At 36.8% G+C, this 18,890-nt stretch overlaps 1 protein-coding gene across 15 annotated transcripts in view; it reads right to left on the reverse strand.

The window, feature by feature from the left end:
- Nucleotides 1-18,890, reverse strand: part of DLGAP1 (DLG associated protein 1) — a 418,553-nt gene that overhangs the window by 248,821 nt on the left and 150,842 nt on the right. Inside the window, exon 7 of one of the 15 annotated variants that reach the window (XM_017832706.1) lies at nucleotides 11,505-11,555. The exons of the other annotated variants lie outside the window; for them this stretch is intronic. The gene's annotated coding sequence lies outside the window, so the exon portion shown is untranslated. The remainder of the gene's footprint in view (nucleotides 1-11,504; nucleotides 11,556-18,890) is intronic. 15 annotated transcript variants of the gene reach the window in all.

An 18,890-nucleotide genomic window follows, 5' to 3' on the forward strand; every position in this document is an offset into this window, starting at 1 on the left:
GGGAACTAAACTCATCTGACTCCCTGTCTTTTCACATCTTCACTGCACCTACACTCGTGCAGTGAAGATGCGAACTCTCTAATCAAAGCTCCATTCCTGAAACTTCAGTGAGTAGTCAAAGGATTGCTGCTATTTGAACAAGGGTGAGAGTACACTTGAAACTTGTGAATGTTTAAACTGAAGGAAATGGCAACAGTGTAATAGCGCTAAAAGAGACAGAAAGTGAAGAAATTACTTTGTAAAAATATTCAATATGAAGTACGTAGGATTCTTAGAGCACCACTGCAGTCCTTCCCCATACTGTCAAAACTCAGCCTTCAGCAACTGAACAAGATGCTGAAGAAAAGAGAAAACACAACCTGGAGAAATATTGGCATTACTAACAAGTGAATTCAGTCACTTCTGGCCTTATCTGATGATAAGGCACAGAAGAAAAGTGAGTGTATAACTGCCCATAAAAACTACATATATTAAAAGAGCAATCTAGCAACCATCTAAGTTTTATGTGATAGAAGTTATACATCTATTTTATGATAGAGCTAACTTTTGAGGAGGAATGCAAAGAAGAGTAAGATTCTTGACTGAAATATAGCACTCCAAACATTATACAGATACATCATCTAACAGCAACTCCCCTTGTAAACTGCAAAATAAAACACAGTGTAAGATAATACGAGAAAACCCTTAAATCACTGAACATTGATTGAAGCATGCATAAAAGGTTCAGAAAAGTTAGGTCATGCTTAACTTCAGTTATGGCAGCAGCAAAGATGACCAGAAAAACCTTAAAAAGAAGTAGATGTGGGACAGAATTGCCATGCGCTGAAGGGAGCAAATGATGAAAAAACAGAGATTTTGTTGTTGTCTTCTAAACATTTTGTATAAGGAACTAAGGTATTTTGGCCCCATACAGTTTAAGAGGATTTGAAATATGTAACACCTCTTTGAATTATGTGTAAATAAAGACAGAAGAAGGGTTCAGCTCTGAGGCATTGCTCCATCTACACTGTTAATGTAGATTCCCACTTCCACACGAGAGAAGTTACTTTTTGGAACACAGCCTCCAAAATCATAGAATCATAGAATCATTTAGGTTGGAAAAGTCTATCATGTCCAACTGTTAACCTAGAACTGCCAAGCCCATCATTAACCATGTCCTCAAATGTCATGTTTACATATCTTTTTAAATACCTCCAGGGATGGAGACTCAACCAGCGCCCTGAGGACTCTGTTACAGTGCTTGGCAACCCTTCTGGTGCAGAATTTTTTCCTAATACCTAATCTAAACTTCCCCTGGCACAACTTGAGGATGTCTCCTCTTGTCTTATCCCTTCTTACCTTGGAGAAGAGACCAACCCCCAACTTGCTACAGCCTTCTTTCAGGCAGTTGTAGAGAGTAATAAGGTCTCCCCGACCCTTCTTTCCTCCAGGCTAAACAATCCCAGCTCTAAGACTTGTGTTCCAGACCCTTCACCAGCTTTGCTGCTCTAAAAATGATTTCTTTCATTTTCTTCCTTATACTTCTAGCCCTCAGTCAGAAACAAATCGAATATTTGCACTGTGGGATTAGTGTGCCCTACTGTCACAAGGTTCATTTTAAAGAAACAGTGTGAAAATGTTAAGATTTCTAAGATACATGTTTCTTACATTTTTAGAACCTCTTTCCTTTTTTCTGACATACACTTATTTTCTTCCCAAAAAATATCAAAGACAAACTAAATTAATCTTGGCTTTCACTTATTCTTTGATTTTAAGCCATCCAGGTATAGGACAAAAAATTTACTGACATGGAATGACATTCATGCCTTAGCTGAATGTCAGCACGAGGTTTTTATAAGGCCCAAGAAAGAGCGATTGCTACTTAACAAGCTTGCTGCATTCAGTAACAATGAAAGCACTAAACTTTGGAGACTGACTATTTATTTTAATAAACATTCCTGACAAGGGCTTGTGTTCATCAATTTTCAGACCACATTATATTTGCTGTGATCCTGCCATTCTCATTTTACATGAGGATCTGGGGTTTTTTTCTCATTCTTCCAGATCCTAGAAGCTCTGATTTTCTTTAGGAAATGAGTTATCCCAGTCCCTTTTCAACTTGCAAAGATGAGTTTCCAAGGAAGAAGCACTCTACTGAATAACTGCCACCTAAGTTGTATTAACATATTTAAGCTAACCTTACTTATTTCATCCTTACACACTTACTGACTCCAAACAATTTTCTCTGTCTGTATGTCATTAGACCACAAGAGTTCTCCATCCTGATGTGTAAGAATTTAAGCAAGGCAGGCCGGAAACTGGAATGACTGAGCAAGGATCTGCTCCTCACATTGAGGAGTAAGAAGGAAATACACAGCCAGAGGAAGCAGGGACAGGTGACCTGGGAAGAGTACAGGAATATGGTTCAGATGGGTAGGAATGGGATCAGGAAAGCTAAGGTACAGATGGAACTGGACTTGGCATATGTTATGAAGAATAACAAGAAGGGATTCTATAATACATTTTGACATAGGTCAAAAAAGAAAAGTCAAGGAGAGTGGCAAGAGATAAACAAGAAGGGGAGAACTAGTGAAAATGGATATGGAGAAGTCTGAGGACTCTACCTCAGTCTTCATTGGCAGTCAGGTTTTCTACATTCTCTTAAGTCCCTGAACCTCTATGTGGGGCTTGGGAAGCAAAGTCTGTACCACTGCACGTGAAGAGCAGGTTCAGGAACACTTAATGAAGCTGAACAGCTGCGAGTCTATAGGGGCCTGATGAAATGCATCCCAGGGTCCTGATGAAACTGGCTGATGTTGTTGCTAAGCCACTCCCCATCATATTTGAAAAGTCATGGTGATCAGGCAAAGTCCCCAGTCATTGCAAAAAGGGAAACATCACTCCTATTTTTAAAAAGGGGAGAAAAGACGACTCAGGGAAATACCTGCCAGTGAACCTCATCTCTGTGCCTGGGAAGATCATGGAGCAGATCCTCATGGAAACAATGCTATGCCACATACAAAACAAGGAGGTAATTTGAGACAGCCAGCATGGCTTCACTAAGGGCAAATTGTCCTTGACTAACCTGGCCATCTATGATGGAGTGACCACAGTGGTCGACAAGAGAAGACTGATTGATGTCATCTACCTAGGCTTCTGTAAGGCCTTTGACATGGTCTCACATGACATCCTTATTTCCAAATTGGAAAGATGTGTATTTGAAGGGTGGACTATTCAGTGGATAAGGAATTGCAGCTGGAGAGTTGTAGTCAATGGCTCTATGTCCAGATGGAATCTGCTGATGAGTGGTGTCCCTCAGGGCTCTGTTCTGGGACCAGTGTTCTTTAATATATTTATCAATGACATAGACAGGGACATCGAGTGCATCCTTAGCAAGTTTGCAGATGACACCAAGCTGAGTGGTGCATTTGGCACAACAAAAGGAAGAGGTGCCATCCAGAGGGACCTGGACAAGCTTGAGAAGTGGCCCATGAGAGCATCATGAAGTCGAACAAGTTTGAGAGAAAGGTCCTGCATATGCGTCAGGGCAATCTCAAACATGAGCACAGACTGGGAGAAGAACTCTTTGAGAGCAGCCCTGCAGAAAAGGGCTTGGGGTCCTTGTGGATGAAAAGCTGGACATGAGCCAACAGTGTGCACTTGCAGCCCAGAAGGCCAACTGCATCTTGGGCTGCACCAAAAGCAATGTGGTCAGCGGGTTGAGGGAGGTGATTCTGCCCCTCTACTCCGCTCTTGTGAGACCCCAGCTGAAGTACTGTGCCCAGCTCTGGAGTCCTCAGCACAAGAAAGAAGTGGATCTGTTGGAGAGGAGGACTACAAAGATGATCAGAGGGGTGGAGCACCGCTCTTATGAAGATAGGCTGAGAGAGTTGGGATTGTTCAGCCTGGAGAAGAGAAGACTTTGGGGACACATTATTGTGACCTTTCAGTACTTAAAGGGGGTGCAAAAAAGGGGGAGATAGTGACAAAACAAGGGGTACAGTTTTAAACTAAAAGAAAGATTTATGTCAGATGTTAGGAAGAAATACTTTACTGTGAGAGTAATGAGGCACAGGAAGAGGTTGCCCAGGATGGATGCCCCATCCTTATAAGTGTTCAAGGCCGGGTTGGGTGGTACCCTGAGCCACCTGATCTATCAGGTGACATCTCTGCCCATGTTAAGGTGGGGATTGGAACTAGATGATCTTTAGGATCTCTTCCAACCCAAGTCATTCTATGATTCTATGATTCTAGTGGGAGTTGTCCCTGCCAATGGCAGGGGGTTTGGGACTAGATAATCTTTAAGGTACCTTTCAACACTTAACATTCTATAATTCTATGTTGCTATGATCTACCTATCAAACTGGATAAACAATGCACTTCTCAGAAGAATGGAAGTTGAGTGCCCTACAGAAGACAGAAAGTTATAAAACAAAATATTAATGAGGCAAGACATTTTCTTTTGTCTTTTTTTAAGCTTTCCTACCTCTTCAGAGCTTTCCTTATTCTGAGTCTATGGCAGCATGGTATCACTCCTCCTCCTCTACTTTCACTGACTGTGTATTCCAGGTTATATTTTCCTATGCATAGTAATTTGAAGTTGTGGAGTAACATTACTAATTAATAATTACTCTTTTAAGAAGTTATTATCTAATACTTTCATAATTGATTGATCACAACTTAGGTTCTACTATGAAGTGGAAACAAAGTAGCTCTGCTTTGAAAAAGCTCTCTGATTACATCCATATAAAATAAAACAGTCTTTGCTTGTATAAACTTTCTTGCTTATTAACTTGCACAGCACACGCACAAACATTCTCACTCTGCATGATTCAATGACTCTGAATTTTAATAGTCCCTTTAGGTAGAACCACTGTAGAGAAAATGATTTAAAAAGCAAAATAAAAGTCAGTGAATAGTGATAGAACTTGAAGAATTACAGCTGATACTTCTATTGAGGGATTTTCTCAGAAACTTGCAACGATACAAGACTGTATGCATTCAATCAAAAATGCATTCTTCATACAAAGTCTACAAAACATTTCTCCAAAATTAAAACAGTACCTTTTTGTGACTTTTGTAAACACTGACAAAGCAACAAAAACAATTTACCTAGAATTTACATTTACAGTTGCTAGGTTTTACTCTGCAAGTAAATATTATCAAACTGTCAAATTAATTCCTTAAAGACTATCAAATACTACCATTAATTCTATGAAACAGGTAAAAGTAGTTTCTTATCTTCTCTGGAAATGGAGCAGCCCAACAATAAAGGCCATATTTTTAATCCCTAATCTGACAGAAAATCGTTATGAAAAGGCTCTGTGTGACTTTTACTCCTCACTCAGTTTATTCCCTGTTACCCAGTAATTATTTTCCCTTTTTTTTTTTTTTTTTTTAATAAACACATCCAATAAGTATGCATATAACTTAGGACTGGTAAAAGAGCTAAATATAGTAACTTGCATGTTGCCAGGTTGCACGTTGCAGAAGTGTGACATTTGGTATCCAAACTGCGATAATATGGAAAACAGGGAGGATAGAATGATCAGAAAAGGTCAGGCACTGCCATCTAAACAGGACCCTACAGATACCTTACCAGTATACATTACAGGTATACAGGTATGTGTAAATCCTTTTTCCTTGCTTTTCTGCCAATTAGGACTTTACAAAATAGTCTGTGCTTGAGTTGTTACAAATTACACACAAACAAAATAAATACCAAGTTGAAAATGAAAAAGTAGGATGCCTTTACATATGCACAAATGTTTTTTTTTGATTGCTGGTCAAAAATTAGAATAGTTATTAAGCATGGACTGTCCTCTGAGGTGTCCTAGTTTTTAGGCCTACACTATAAGTTGTTCTATATTGAATAACAATATACAATATCTTTAGTATATTGTCACGTAAGTTCTGCTCTATAATGGAAACAGAAAAAGCACCAAGAAAAACCCCAGTATAAAATATTAATAATGAAATCCAAGCTCTACAGAATATATTTTCAAAGACAAAGGTATAACACCTTCATGTGCCTTGGTTTTTCTAGTATGCAAGTCCAGAGAAAGAAGGAATCTGCTAAATGCAAGTAGAGCAAACTTCATGCCCCACCATAGCCTCCTGCCCAGCACCCTTCAGATCCATTCCAAGGCCTATGAAGAATTTAGATCCCACTTCAGCTATAGTTTGAATATTACATTCTGTCAAGTTATACTATTTTAGAACAGATCATACATCACTTATTTGGTAGCAATATTTCCTACTGTAAGCTAAAGTGGTCTGCAAACTCACAGTTAGTAACAAATATTATGAAAAATGCAGATGATTTCTCAGTCTGAGATTACACAGCAGTAATATAAAAGGTGAAATTATGAATTTTAATAATTAAAAATGGGATGATTACAGACTACCAGAAGAGTATGCCTGGCATTGCAGGTTCTTAGGCCTATTAATATTCTGGGTTAAGAAATAGTTCATTGCACTTCAGAAAACTGCCAGACTTACGCTTCGTATAGTAAATTGTATTTTATGGAAAAGGATATTTAAAAAAAGACCTGGTAGTCTTTTTACCCCCCTGAAGTCCAGCCATTCCTCTATTATAACTAAACTTTCTCCTGCTAAGCAGGACATGTTGGTTTCCCCTGACAATCTGTTTTCTGCCATGAAAAGGCAACCCTGAATTCTGTTATGTAACAGGCTGAAGCGATGGCAAATGCTCTGGTCTTCTGCAAACCCATTTCTCCTGTCTCTATAATCCAGAGCAGGCAACTTTCTTGCTGTTAGGTCTGGCTACAGGATAAATTTCATAAACTAGATAATCCTTTCCTAGGGGAAGAATCATCCCTACTGGGATGAACTAAAAAGTGAGCAGAAAAAAGTGTTTGCTGCTAGACAAAAGCAGTTCAAGGAGGCTCTCCTGTGAACAGAAATGGCTGGGGTGACTGGTAGCACTTAGTCCATATTCCTTAGCTCCTGTAAATGCAGGAGGATGGAAAGAAGAAAGAATGTATAACAAGTAAATAGAGACTTTCAGGCCAACGGGAAAATACATAAGTAAAATGCCTACCCAACACTTTCCTGTTCTCAAAGCAGAAAAAGCACTCTGGGGAGATACTTCATTGAAGAAAAATCCCTTTTTTAAACTATGAGGAGGAGAAAGATGATGTTTGAAGAATACTTTCTAGATGTTGAGATTTAATGTCACAGACCAGAGTCCGCAATTGTACATTAGATACTACATAGCACATGCCTTCCAGTACTTTACATGGACTAAAAAAACTTTTGAGAAATATGACTGTGAATAAATTCTGAATGAAATTTCTATTCTAAAAAACACACAGAGTGTAAAATATAGATGCTGCAAGTCTGATTGGTTTTTTAATTTATGTTTTGAGAATAACAGGGAACGAAAGACAGATTTCTCTTACTAAGCAGAACTGCTTTCAGGTGGTTTCTTGTGATGCTGTATTTCTTTATTCATTTGAGAATACATAGATTACAAAATTACATATTGTAACTCATATTGGAAAGCTGCACACAACTAGAAATAAGTTCTGGTCTTAACTGTTCTTTTTTCAGCTGCTCTGCAAAAAACAGTCTATTATTGAATAACAGTAATTTAATAAACTCCCAGTAAGATTCATTTTTTTAAACATCGGTCACCTAGTCTCAGCTCTTTGCCAGTGATTCTGCTAGAGCTATAGAGAGGCATATCTAGAGATGGGAGTAGGGTAATCTGTCCTCATCATTTAGGGATTTGGTCACAAAAATTCTTTTTTTGCTGCTATTTTCATGGCCTAAAGGCAGATCCTAGACAACTATCTTAGACTAAGCCACTGACTTCGGATAGGTTACCTCGGGTAAGATGTACTCATCCATAGCACCCTGACTAATGCCACTTGTGGAAAGGATTTGAGAATGAGAATTGAGAATGAAAAGTAAATCACGAAACTTATTAAAGAGCAAGTATAATGCAGCAAAATAAAATTGTGACTGATATTAAATGGTAATTTCAGAATTGGTTCAATAGGTAGTACCTTCACATTTTAACAGAAAAAATAATTCATTTATAGGGAAAGATAATGTATACATTGAAGAAAAATACCTATTTACAGAGAGGGTTATTATATTCCCATCATTACAATCTCTGGGTAGCTGTACATAAATTGTGAAATAAATAACAGTATGCTATGGTAAGCAATAACACTTATCAATTACATTGCTGATTTTTCTAGCCCAATTTAAGACTCATTCATGCTCAGATAAATAGACGATCCTTGGTTATCCAAAGGATAATAATTTCTGGTATAATACTCTTCCCAGTGAGTACACATCTCTGCCAGCCTTTATATTATACCCACAAGCAGAAGGTCAGCAATCAAAGTTGAAAACCAAAATTACAACACTAACATTGACACAATCTATTTGTGGGCTAAGTGATGACGGCAGGTTTGAACTAATGGTGCTCAGCAATAGATTTATTTCCCAGAGAATCCCATGCACAGTAGAGCAAGCTTTCTTTGGCTTTATCAATAAAAGACTTCCTCAACCATGAGCCCATGGTAACAGCATGGGAGACAAGCATGCCCAGGAAATCAGCAACAGCAGAAACACTGTATTAATTGGGTCCTGTCAAACACCTGGATTTAATGGCATTGGTGGAAGGAATTAAAGACTATTAGTAGCCCACTAAGCTTTCCCATTTCCCAGAGGTGTTTCAAACACTGAAGTCTCCAATCTTATCTGATAACAGAGACATGGATTACTCAAGCACTGGCTTCGTCATTCGCAAAAAAACTGCCTTCCTGAGACACCTATTTGCCCTCCAAAAGTGCCGTAAATAGTACATGTCCTCTTGGAGATCAGTCCTGAAAGAGGACCCTCACATCACCACTCACACTAGAGGACATGAAGGAAATTAAATGCTTAATGTGTGTCAACATATCAGGTGCTGTCATGATGATCAGAACAGAAAAGTACAATTACTTTGTATAATTACTTACCAGTGCATTGGAAGATATTACTAACGTACCTTGGACAGACTTTCACTAGTCTGCAAGAACAAATTTGTCTTTTTATTTTGCACAGGTTTTGCAGGTTCCATCCCTGTAACACTGAACTAAAAAGATTATCTGAATCACATTTTTTAATTGTGTTATTGCTGAGCTGTTACAATTAACCAATTACATGAATCAATCAAACCAGTTTTGCACCAAAATAATACCTTATTTTCCCAAAAATAAAGAGATAAGATTTTTTTTATGATTAGAAAAGAAATATATATCAATATAGCTACAGAGATCTAGGGATCTAAATATATGTATATGAAAGTCCCAGCTTTCATAGATTCTGGGTGAGTCATGAGGATCACTAAAAACTTCAGGGCAAACTGTTGAAAAGATTAAGAGAATTCATATAAGTATAATCAGGATTTGCCAGAGTAATGTTTGATATATAAATAATTCAAGTTTGAAAAATATGCCAAAAATTTGCATTCTGTTTTCCTGTAAGAAAACAACACAATATTCCTGCCTCATACACCTTCCCTTGTTTTAGCACTGCTGCAGCTATTAATAAGACTATAAGATAAAAAACATTTAGAAGGATAACCAACACTAGTAATATTTCAAAGTTAGAATTTTTGTCTCCTTTTGCACAGAGGTCCATCTACTCAGCAGAAGGCATTTCGTTTTGCAAAGTTATAGAGGAATACCATATCATATCTCTGTAAAAAGCAAAGTTTTATATTTATTCAAGATTTCCTCACAGAAAATAAATAGGGTTTCATATCTTGAACATACGTGAAATGAACAGTTTGATAGACTGTGTAGCAGTACAAATTATCAGTAACTACAACAATACAAATTATTCTACCAATTCATTTCAATCATTCTAACCAAGAAAGATCTCTGATGAAATATCTGAATCGTTATGAAGTGCCACAACATAATGATAGTTTGATAGTAAATACAGTGGAACTGCATTGGAGACAGAACAGGAAAGCAGTCTTCTACTGATTCAATAAACTGCATTTGTCATTCTCAATTTGTTCTACCATTTGGATTTTAATTACAAACCAAGAACCTAATCTAAGCTGAAACCAGATAATTTATGCCAAGTATATGTTTCCAGAAAGTAATTGGTCTGGAAGGATACACTGGAAAGGCTGACACAGCTGCCCAGATGGAGCTCTGGTGGAAACAGGCTTCCAACCCAGTGCCAGCTGCAGGGCTGTGCCCTTCTCTTATGGCAGTACCTGACAGGAGCAGTCAGCGTCCCTGTGGGAGGTGTGCCCAGGTGGAGGAAGTCCTCTGCTTAGTGACAGAGCTTTGGGAGGAGGAGTATAGGTTGGTCCTTTGGTTGGAGCTTTGTATTGGTGCTGCTCCAGTTCAATATCTTTATTGATGATCTGGATGAGGGGATCAAGTACACTCACACACAGTGGAGACAAAACAAAAAGGAGAACAAGAGTGGAGATCCGCGAGAACACAAAAACACACCACAGAGAGATCGAAACACGCCACAAGAGGCAAAAAAAACCAAAAGCGCGGGCCCCCACACGGGGCACAAAAAAACCACACAAAACGACACAGGGGGGGCACAGAGTCTGGAAAATTGCCAAGTGGAAAAGGACCTGGGGGTCAGGCTGCTTGACAGCCATCTGAACATGAGCCAGCGCTGTGCCCAGGTGACCAAGAATCCTGACTTGTAACAGAAATATTGTGGCCAGCAGGACTAGAGAGGAGATGGTCCCCCTGTAGTCAGCACTTATGAGGCCACACGTTCAATCCTGTACTCAGTTTTGGGCTGCTCAATACAAGAAAAACAATGAGGTGCTGAACCATGTCCAGAAAAGAGAAATGAAGCTGGCAAATAATCTGGAGCACAAGTCTTATGAAGGAGCTGAAGATGTTTAGCCTGGAGAAAAGGAAGCTGAGGGGAGACATTATTGCTCTTTACAACTAAAAAGAAAGTTGAGAAGAAAGGTGAGAGCTGGTCTCTTCTCCCAAGTAACAAGTGACACAACAAGAGCAAATGGCCTCAAATTGTGCCAGGGGAGATTTAGTTTGGATAATAGGAAAAATTTCTTCACAGAAGGGGTTTTCAAGCACTGGAACATGTTCCCAGCAAAGTGGTTGAGTCCCCAGTCCTGGAGGTATTTAAAAGATGTATAGATGCAGTTAGGGACTTGATTTAGTGGTGGGGACCTGGTAGTGTTGGGTTAATAGTTGGACTCAATGATCTTTGGAAAACTAAATGATTCTATGGTTTTCTGTAAATATAAGGAAACCCCAGAGAAATTAAATGTAACTAAAAAAAAATATACATACAGAGCTATACATATGACAGATGTTTGATATAAAAAACATTGAATTTAGAATTTAAGAGCTAAAAATTATTACTATTATTGATTTTTTTCATGATTCCTAACAGCTAACCAATTACTTAGAAAAGACACACTACAAGCCCCCAGTCTTACCATAATATCATGTACAGTAAAGATTAGTAATTGAAAATAAAAAACTCACCACGTTGTTGAAGGCTATTATGGTCAGGAAGTGCAGGATGAATAAATTCTTCTAGTAAAAGAATATCAGGATGTAGCAATTATTTTCTGTTTTCTCAGATACTCAAGCTATTGACATCTCGACAAGAGATCAATTCTCTACCCAAACAGTCTCAAGGTACTAATTTGTCTAAACCTAAACCAGATGTTCTCTCAAATAAGGTAATTTCTAGAACTATGTATGCCCTGTTATACTTGTTTCTGTCATGCTTTCCCCACAGCATGGGCTTCTTTGCTTATTGTTGCTCTAAGACAATAGCTCTTCTCATGACACTGAAAGAAATCTGACTCATGTCAGCAAGTATCAAAGAATCAAAGTCAGATCAGAAATCTTGCTGCAGGACAAAGTTTATTCTTGTTACAAATTTCCACTAAGAATGATCCTACAATGGTCCAATGATATCAGCATGGAGGTGCTGGTTTTAGAATCACAGTCTGCTTATTTTCTTATTTTCTGTGAGTTAAAATAGCTGCATCACCTACAAAGTTGCTTAGATATATCCCTCTTATATGGGATTGCTTCTGTTCTTAAATCTAAGAAGCTCTGAGTTCAAGTCACATTTCAACCCAGCAGTGTTATATCTTTCTTGATGTCATACTGACTGCCTTCAGTCCTGCCTAGTATTATTTTGCTTTTGGACAGATTGCACATCATATATTAAAGAAAATATGTTTTGATCTAATCAGTCCATTTTGTACCTCCTGGAACTGCTATGTTGCCTCATTTCCTTGAGCACACTTTCTGAGCTACATTTTCAAATTGAATAGGTAGAAAGAAAAAATTGCATTTATTTGTTATTTTTACTAAATGCTCAGGGAAACTAGTTATACATATATGCATAAACATGCACATATAATGTAATGTAAAGAAATATAATATAAAAGTTGCATGACATTCAGTTGCAAGCATTTCTCAAACTCATTTGGCCAATAAAGAAGTGAACTTAATTATTTTATCATAAAGCAGCATAACTCAATTTTTACTGTGTTAAAACTCTCTAATTTTAACAAGGTCTACCCATCAGGAAACAGTGCACCCTCCAGACCAGAGAGTATTTTCATGCAGTGCTCTGAAGCTAAAATCACAAGAGTCTTACAGGAAAGCATGACACTTCTCTGAGGCACGGGAGCAAATTAGAGTACGTAATTTGAATAGCTACACTGGAAAACTATTGATGTTAACAAGGACATATATTACTTTTTGGATGACTTAAATTACATTATTACTCACTCACTTATAGAAACCAAAAATCCCAAACTGCTAATGCTGCACTTTCCTCTTCTCAGTCACTGACATAAAACAATCCAATTTTTGGATGCTGAGCACCTTCAACTCAAGTATCTGGCTTGAATACCTTGATCTTCAAAATGTAATGTATTTTACATTTGGCTTTCTTAATTCTTCTTCCCTCATTGGGTATCACAATAGATGCTTTTTAGTTTGAACTTTGATAAGCTGCACAAAGACTCACAGCAGTAGCTATCAGTAATTTGTCTAAAATACATGTTGCTTTTTCCCCATGTTGGACATGAAAGATCTTCATGATAAGGATGAGAAATGCAGCAATCTCATCAGCATAATTTCCATTCTGGTAATGATGTGTATTTCATAAAGATGATGAATAGATTTTATATACTTATTCAGCCCAAACAACCCAGTATTATGACCCTGTTGTCATATTGATGTCTTAGATACAAAGATTTCTAATATATCTATGATATATCAACCACTATATAAACACTTACTTATCTCTGTATTTTATATTAGACTCAATTCACTTTTACACAAATTATAACCATTTATACCTTGGATTTATAACATAAGCTGGTTTTATTATCAACAAAAAGTAAGTTTAAAAAACTGACTCTTAATTCCAGTAAATGTTAATAAGGATAAGCAGACTACTCATTTTTCCACATTAATTGTTTTCATATTGTTAAAAAAAATTAAAGAGAAAAACAAAAAGCCTCAATATTCTAGGTTACTACTCTATACTTAAATAGTGTTTATCAGGCAGAATTTGGATTTCTAGAGCCTCATGAAACTCAGCTTTGTGAGTAAACAAAACTCAGGAAAGAATCCATCTATAATTCAAGGAATATAGTGATTTCGTTACTCAAAAGTGAGCTTTACTTTGCTCTCCATGACCATCCTATTTCAGATGGTATCTCTTAAAAGTAATGCTAGGAAATGGGCTTGCAAGTAGTACTTGTACTGATAACAAATATGGTTTACAGACGTATTTTAGTGATGCAGATCCTAGCAAGTCAAGTGCAAAAAAGAAAGAAAATAGATCATGTCTAAAGTCAGGGCTGCAGTGCCCAGTGCCAACAAAATTACCACTTGCACTGATGGATGACTGGGTGCTTAACATGTTGATATAGCCTCTAATTCATTGTAGCTCTCATAAAAGCAAAATTGAGCCAGCCAGACATATTCATTTAAGATCAAAGTTTTCCTGGTGAGAAATAATGATCCGAAGTGAATTCTTTATATAGACAATATTATGGAAAACCAAGGAATGCTCAGTTAATATACCTACCTATCTAGTAATATTTCAGCACCTCCTCTGGTCAACATACTTGGATCACAGAGCAGGTCCTGAAATATGACTGACCATTTCTGCTTTGGCAATCCAATCAGTTGCTGAAAGCCTAATAGACACAAAGCTGTTTCTTAGATCCCATCTCCATGCCACCTCTGCACACAGGCCTGGTCTTTCAGTCTTTTCCCTACCAGCAGCAGAATGGAGTTGAAATAATATCCTACTGTAACATGAGTGAATTACAGTCATCTTCTTAAACAGATGGGGTGTAAGTACTTCAACAGCAATCTCGAGTAGCTCCTATTAGATCAGAACACTTTTTAGCTGTTCTCACATACACATAAACAAACACACTGACTGTGAACAAAAGAGGCCACTGGGACAATATAGCCTAACCTGCTGTGTAACATTACAGAAACTGTCTCATACTACTTCACAGTGCCTTCCATCAAGTCCCGATTGTGAATCAGAAACAGCACACTCCTTTTAGCTCTGCTGCATTTCTAGAGGAACCCAAGAGATCTTGGAGAATTTAATGAGTACATTTCAAGGATGTTTGAGCATCTAATTCCCTAAATTGCTTCAGCAATCCTAGACTTAATTCCAAATGAAATCTTTTAAGTTACAAGAATCCACAACACTGCTTGGTGAATTGTTCCAATGTGTATTTACTTCTGTTTAAAAAGTATGTACTTTGCTTCCATATCTAGGTTTAACTTGTATGTACTGGATCTTTTCTGTCACACTCACGAGTCTCAGATGTTCAATATTTTGTTGCCTTCCACAGAGAGAAAAGTTTTGCAACTCCACTCTTTCCCCCAGTACTGAATCAAACCTGACATTATTTTTACTCCCATTTGAACCAATCTTGTGGCGTCTCCCAAAGTCTCTAATTTTCATCAACTTTTTCAAATGTGAGAACCTAATGAAATATATGTCCTGGAGTGGCCATATTTGGAACAGAAAGGTGACCTGCTTATATTAGTATGCCCAAGTAGTGCCTGCCACCTGCAGAATCCTGTTACAGATGGTAATGTACCATGTTCTTAAAAACCTTTTCAGAATTTTGATTTATGAGATCCCATTCCCATTTTATACACCTTTATTCTTATACTGCCTAATAATTAACCATAATATTTGCTTAGATTTATGTCAATCCAGGACATGCAAAATGATACTTTACATACATACTCACCCCAAACATTTATGCAATTCACACTCCTCAGTATTTACTTCACTTATTTCTGAACTATTCCCAGATTTTACTTTTGATGATTTTATATTTTCTTTCACTCCTTGAAATTGCCCTGATTTTCAGGATTTACAAGATCTGAATTTTAGTTGTTTGAAGAACTTCCTAGACAGCTCATAAAACCTAGGTGTGAATTATTTAATTGTGCTGATTTTGTAACACTGAAATATTTCTTCTCATTTGCAAAATAAAAACACTACAATGAAATTTCTAGCCTACTTAAACTTCATCAATGTGATCAGATAAATTCATGCTTAAAGAGCAATGGCAATTCAGAAACCTTCAATAATTTGCAGGGTTATACATTTTGTTCTTGATGAATTATACTTTGTTAAACCAGTTTCCTTGGGTTTTTTTCCCTTGGTCTTGAGAACATGATCACTGCATCCAAACATGGTTGTGGTCTCTCTTGAGCATACAAGTTCTGAGTACTAGAATTCTTTGCCATGTCCCTGCTGTGATCCCCTACTATAGTGCCCTTTCCCCAAATCATTAGACAGTTTTTTAAACTGTATCTGCAGCATGCAGACTGTAGTTAAAAGAGCTGGCAGGAAAGGGCAACAAAACAAAAGGTAAGTAGAAACTATACAATAGAAATAAAACAGATTGTAGCAAAAAATAATAACCATATGGTAGAGTTTAATATAAAATAAAGTTTTCAGAAGACTATAATTTTGAATTACCCAATGAATTGAAAGAGGTTACTAACGTACCTTGGCCAGACTTTCACTACTTAGTAAGGACAAATTTATTTTTTTATTTTGCACAGTGCCAGTTCCATCTCTGCAACACTGGACTCAGAGGATTATCTGAATCATATTTTTTTATTATGTTACTGCTGTAGTTGTTATAATAATATAAAAACATAAAGGAAGACCATATAAGGACAGATGTGATTTCTATACTCTTTCTGAATATTAAAAGGATAAAAAAACAAGTTAAAAGTGCAGTTGGTGATTCCAGGAAGCCATCAGGAGATGGTGAAATATTTATCATTATGCCTATGTCTGCTTATGATGTGCAATGGAAACCAAAGAAAGGCATCTCTCCTGCATCAGCAGCCTAAAATCAGTGTCAGTTCCTTAGATTGGTGTGTTTCTAAGATAGGTGAATTATTTCAGGGATATGATTTTATACCATGGGAGTAAATTGCATTTCCCACTGTGCTCAACTTGAATTTTTTTACTGGAAGAGAATTACGGGAATGCAAGAAATATTCCATTTCTCAGAGTTAATGGTGTTACTACTTTTTGACCCACCATGCAAACTTCTTACAGGCATTCACTTCCAGTAGTGTGCACTTACAAAAATAGCCATGCTGAGTGAATTCAAAGGCTCATTGAGCCACTGTCACAAACCACAGTGAAAATATATACCTAAAGAAAAGTGTATAAAAGCATAAAAAGGTAGAATAATTCTGGTATTTCCTGAGCTAGGGATGACCTCTTCTGAAAGACCTTACAAGAATGTTATCTATCTCTAGTACAGTGTCCCTTGCCTCAGGGATGTAAGTCAACAGTCATGCACTCATGCAGGTCCATTTTGGCTGTGATTCCCACCGTAAGGAAAAAAGTCACAAAGACAGGTATTTTAAAATTAAAGGATTCTTTAGTATTCCATAGGATTAATAGGAAGAAGAGGTGTAACAAATAAAAAAGGACTAGATGCCTAAGTATTTAGCCTCACTTCTTCACCTGTCTTCTACAATCTCAACAAGGCAATGGGAGGTGGGCTCAGAATCAGGCAATGCTGCCTTGAAGGTACTTTATCTCTTTTTTCCCAAGCCTGTTCATTTGAGTTTACCAACCTTTTTACTTTGTTAAATACTATAAAGCAAATAAAACCCTAAATATTTAAAATAAAAAGCAATGATTTAAAAATAAACAAAAGATTTTGTTTAGTACCTTATTGTTTAAATAAAAGTATAAATAGGCACATTTTTTAATTATGCTGTTTAAATCCTGCAGGTGTAATGTAGTCATGCTTTAAAGACAATGTAAAACAATAATTGATCTGAAGGCTTCAAAAAAAGGGTCAATCTAGACAACATAGAAAGAAGGACCACATCTTCATCTAGAATTCAGTCTATACATATCTGGATGACACCAACTGTCAAAAAGTAGGAGATAAAAGGTCCACTTCTGAAATAAATTTTGATACAAAAATGACTATAGCTGTGATGAACTGTCTTCTATTTCTGCTAGGTGTGATGAAGTGAAATTTTTTTACAGACTGACACATTAAAAAGTGTGTCTATGGTCTTAGCTATATCAAATATCAACCCTTCTATTTATTTTTCTTTTTTTCCCCCACTTACATATTTAATTCAGGTAAGCAAATTCCTCACGATTGTTTATTACTCAAAGATAAAACTCTATAGTTTCTAGTTGTTAATGATTGTTTCCTTACTTATAGTAGTAATGAAACTTTTGATCTAATATTTGACTCTGTTATCTCAGCACCTCTTCTTCTGAAGTTTCTGATCTTTTCTCCACCTATGCACCAGGTGTTGGAACTAGATGATCTTCAAGGTCTCTTCCAACCCAAGCCATTCTGTGGTTCCATGATTCTGTAACTTTGTATTTTCCCTTATTACTACACAGATGTTATGAAATTATTGTTGTCACTACAGCACTCAAACCTAAGAAGTGTCCAAGACATTGCAGTATAGAGCTCATCCCAAAACGTTATGGATATTCCCTGGACTTCCAAATTGCCTTGGATACCAAAAAGCTTAAAAGAGTTATTCCTGTCTTTTATTTTGATATTTGCTTTTCCCATAAGTTGAGAAGGAAGTAGGTATATAAGAAATGTATTTTCATTTGAAATGTCCTATTTTATTTAATAGAGAGACAAATCATCTGTCTATCTCACAGTCAGTTTAGTTTCTTTTCTCTGATTCATGGGCTTTGTAAAACTGACCATGGAATTGTTATTCAAGCTGTAATAAAAACTCTTGTCTAAATTTTTCTTTAAAATAACCCAAGCAAGTCATGATCATTTTTTTCAATTAGTACTTGAAATCTGTTTTTTTCTTTATATTTGATATCAGTACCTTTGCCTCATCCAAGCTTTTGTGCCTTCTCAATGTACTTTACCCGAGGCAATATTTCTAATTTTTCTCATTACAGTTGTTACTTTCACACCAGGATTACTAGTAAAATACCTTATGCTTTCCCTTGTACTGCATCAAAGATCATCATGTCTTTTAACTGGTAATTTGTTCTCTATGTCTTGTGTCCTTTTCCCCTAAGGAACAATATTTTGAAGGGCCTGAGACTGTTGCATAATTAGATCAAGAAAAGCATCCTCTAGCCTGTCTCTCAATAAGACAAGAAGGCCTTAAGGTTTAAATTACTTCCATACATTCTCATTGTAGAAGATTAATTATATTTCTTTTGTTTAATCTCATTAAAGTTCAATTTCATCCGCATCCCTAACATATTTCATATAGATTCTCCTTATCTGACTTTTTCAAAGCCTAGTCATCTCCTCCCTGATGATAAACATATCTTGATTTAATAGCATATTTAAGTTCTGTCTGCATCTC

The sequence above is a fragment of the Lepidothrix coronata genome, unplaced genomic scaffold, assembly GCF_001604755.1.
Source record: "Lepidothrix coronata isolate B3197 unplaced genomic scaffold, Lepidothrix_coronata-1.0 Scaffold6, whole genome shotgun sequence".
NCBI classification, from domain to species: domain Eukaryota; kingdom Metazoa; phylum Chordata; class Aves; order Passeriformes; family Pipridae; genus Lepidothrix; species Lepidothrix coronata.